Raw genomic sequence first — 3,936 nt, 5'->3', positions numbered from 1 at the left:
GCAGTAAATGTCTTATTTCCGCCCCGTCCCAGGTGCCTAATTGTTGCTGAGCTGGGCCAGGAGTAATTTTCCCTGACACTAAGGCAGCCTCCAGGAGTGGCAGTCTACCGGGAGTGGGGACGCTTGTGACAGGGCAGCTGGGGGGGGCAGGCAGGGCGGGAGAGGGGCTGGGTGCTGAGGGCTCCGCCAGGCTGCTTCTCACTGCAGGAGTGGGGCTCGGAAGGCAGTGTGACTGGGGAAAGACAAAGATGGCATGTGTGCATGATTACACAGGTGCAGTGTGTGTATTCATGTGTGCACCTGTACGTGTAGGACCACAGGTGTGCATATATGTGCCTGTCTGCATGACCTGAGGCTGTATGCATGTCTGTGTATGTTTGTATTTGGACACAGGTGGGCCTTTATGCATGTGTGCACATGTATGTGTGCCTATGTTCGTGTCTATAGGTGTGTGTGCATGTGTGTGCACATGCCTGTGTTCACATCTGTAGGATGTGCCTGTTCATGTATGTCTGCATGCCTATGTGCACACCTGTGCATGTCTTTAGGCACATGTACATGTGTGTGCACATGCTGAGCACCGGTTGCATGGGTGTGCATGTATGTGTGCTGATGTGCATGTATGTGTGTGAATGTTTGCATGCCTGTGTGCATATTTGTAAATGCCTTTGGCTATATGTAAGGTGTGTGCACATATATGGGTACCTGTGTGCATGTCTATGCATTTCTGTATGCCTGTGTGAATGCCCGTAGGTGTATGTCCATGTGTCCATGTGTGTATATGCCTGTGTGCATATGTAGGTATGTGTGCATGCTTGTGAAAATGTATGTATGGACATGTTGCTGTACCCATGTCCATGCCCATGAACACCTATACACACTTGTGCATACATAACATATATACATAGGTGTGTGCCTGGGTACATGTCTGTAGCTGTATATGGATGTGTGCATGTTTGTGCATGCATGCCTAAAGGTGCATGTGTGTGCATGTCTTTGTGTCTGTGTACATGCCTGTAGGTGTATGTGCATGCAAGTATGGATATGTGGCTGTGTACCTATGTGCATGTCTGTGCATGCCTATAGATATATGTGCATATGTGTGCAAATATGTGCATATATGTGTGTCTTTATGTCAGTGTACATGCCTGTAGGTGTATTGCGTGCATGTATGGGTATGTCTGTGTGTCTCTGTGCATACTTATGCATGTCTATAGATGTCTGTGCATGTGTGTGCATGTCTGCCCTGTAGTAGGTGAGTGCATGTGAGCACCCATGTGCATACCTGTGAACATTCTTATAGGTGTGTGCGGCAGTGCTGTGTGCATGCCTATTTCTGGAGGTGTGTGCACATGCCTGCTCACTTGTGTGTCTGTCTGTCGGTGCATGTGTGTTTGCGCACATGGCTTTGTGGTGGTCCAGAGCAGACCTTCCCGGGGCCCTGACCGGCCCTCACTAGGACAGGAGCCTTTTGCAGACTCAGAGGCCTTCTCAGCACTGCCCCTGGCCTCCCGAGCCTGCCGAAGAATGGCCCTAACCTGGGCCAACAGGTCAGGGCCGAAGTGGGCTTGTGGCCCTGCGACCCCACCTAGCTCAGGGTGCTTCTCCAGGTGCTACAGCAGCCCAGAGCCCGAGTTCCACCTGGGTGAGGTGGGAGACGCCCTGTGTATAGGCTTTTGTGGTGGGCTCTGGGCCCCAGCACCTATCCCTGACCTGTCCAGCTGGATCCTGGTCCCTCCTCCATGTCCCCTCCACTCTTCCCATCTTCCATGACCTGTCCTCACTTCACACCCCTCCTCTCTCCCTCCCCCTCGCTCCCATACCTGTCACTCCACATCCTCAGACCCCACTGCTCCAGGACCCTAAGCAAGGCCTTCCTGACCTGCCAGAAGGCCGTGGTCTCGGCCATGCAAGTGAGGAGAGGGCTGCAGGCTGACTCTCGTGCCATCGAGTCCATGCTACAGGGACCCTATAGGAGAGTAGAACGGCCTCTGTGGGTTTCCGAAACTGCCACTCTTCACATGAGTAGAAAGCCTCATCTCTCTTCCGAGGAGCGGCTGGTGGTTTTGAACTGCTGACCTTGGGGTTCGCAGCCTGACGCAGAACCAGGGCTCCTACGGGGGTCAAAATCTAGTGTCGAAGAAATTAGTTGCTATGCAGTGCTGAAGCTGGCCTGGTTTCTGTGGGGACAAGGCTGAACCCATCTGAACCCTGTTTTAGGCACAGAGGGCAGCCTAACAGGGGTGCGGAAGGTGGGGAAGAGATGCCACACTGCACGTAGACCACCAAAGAATCAAGCGAGCAGCCGAAAGAGACAAGGACCTCTGGCCTCCCGGCCGTGAGAAAGGAGATCTCTGTTCGGTGGGGCTGTCCCCCCCCAGCCCCTTGGGTATTTCCGTTACTGCAGTACTAGCAAACCGAGACAGGAGGGGAGCTGAGGAACCCCGTGGGGGGGGGGTGTACTAGCGCCAGGGACAAGAAGTGCCCTTTGGAGGTCCTTCTTGCCTAGGGCAGACCCATGTCTGGAGCATCCTGAGGGAGCCCTGGCCAAGTGCTGAGCTGCTGGCAGAAAGGATGGCAGTTCGAACCCACCAGGCGCTTTGGGGGTAGGGGAGAGAGATGAGGTGGTCGGCTCCCGTAATGATGCCAGTCTTGGAAACCCAATGGGCATTTCCACCCTGTCCTCTAAGGTCCCATGAGTTAGAATGTCTTTGGTGGCTGTGGGTTTGATTAGCCATGCTCTGAAAGGCGGGTGTTGCTGGTAACCCTCCCCTTGCTGGCCTTGACGCTCGGCTCCCCACCTACATTCTGGGATCTACCCCCAGCCCCTCACCTGCCCCCACCCCACCCCGCCTTCTAGAGAGGTCAATGGGCCACCGAGCCTTCGAGCCGAGCCGTCGTTGTTGACCAGTCTGGGACAAGGGGAAGATGTGACAGGGGAGGAGGCTGCTGGCCACCGCCGGTGGGGGTGGGAGGGGTCCCTCCACAGAGGCATGGCCAGGCCAGCCCCAGAACGTTCCTGCCATGGCGTCCCCCGCCTGAGACCTGCAAGTTCATTTACTCGTCTCCCACCTGGCAGCTGGGAGCCCTGAGCCTTGATGAGGTTAAGGAGATCTTTGAGGAAGACCCTATTGATTTTAATTACCCAGAAACAGCCCACAGGGACAAAGGACTTGGCTGTTTATTTAGCTGGCTGTGCTGCGGCATTGTGGAAGGAGAGATTAAATCAGCTGCCCTCATTATTACTATAATAATAAGGCCAAAACGCTGCTCGGGGCTGAGGGCATTTTTTTTAAAGCAATAACCTCCCGCTCCTCCCCCTCCCCGCCCCCTCTTCAGCAGGCTTGAGCAACAAGGAGCAATTACATGCTGTCGATATTAATTCAATTAAATCCAGGTTATTTATTGGGTATTATGGAAAAAGGATTCTTTGGCCTTACAGAGACCAGGCATGACTGAGGGAGTGAGCGGGATACGGGGCCTCAAGCAAAATTGATGGTGGGCACAGGCCAGAAAATAAGCACCTCTCTAGGAGGGAGGGCCAGAGTGGGTGGGGACAACATCAGGGTGCTTAAGTGGCATTTCTTTTGGGACCGTGATGGGAGCCAGGTCAGAAGACGTGTGTTTGAGACCTGGCTCTTCTGCTTACCTGCCGAGTGGCCCTGGGTGAGTTGATCAACCCCACTGGCCTAGGACTTTCAGCTGAACATTGGTTTGGGGTGATGAAGGTCATGGTGGTCATGTGACGGCATTCACGGAGAGGATTCTGATGGTGGTGGTGAACCGGAGACGGCGTCTGGGTTGGGAACGGTTATGATCGTGACAATAGTGATGACGATGGTGAAAGCAAAGAGGAGGCAGGAGATGATTATGGGTCTGGTGGCAGTGATGGTGGCGATGATGTTGCTATGGTGATGGTGATGGCAGTGATGGTGG

This window comes from Echinops telfairi, unplaced genomic scaffold, assembly GCF_000313985.2.
Source record: "Echinops telfairi isolate 266 unplaced genomic scaffold, ASM31398v2 ScPeMD7_28;HRSCAF=97, whole genome shotgun sequence".
Lineage (NCBI taxonomy): Eukaryota > Metazoa > Chordata > Mammalia > Afrosoricida > Tenrecidae > Echinops > Echinops telfairi.
This window is presented reverse-complemented; position numbering follows the sequence as displayed.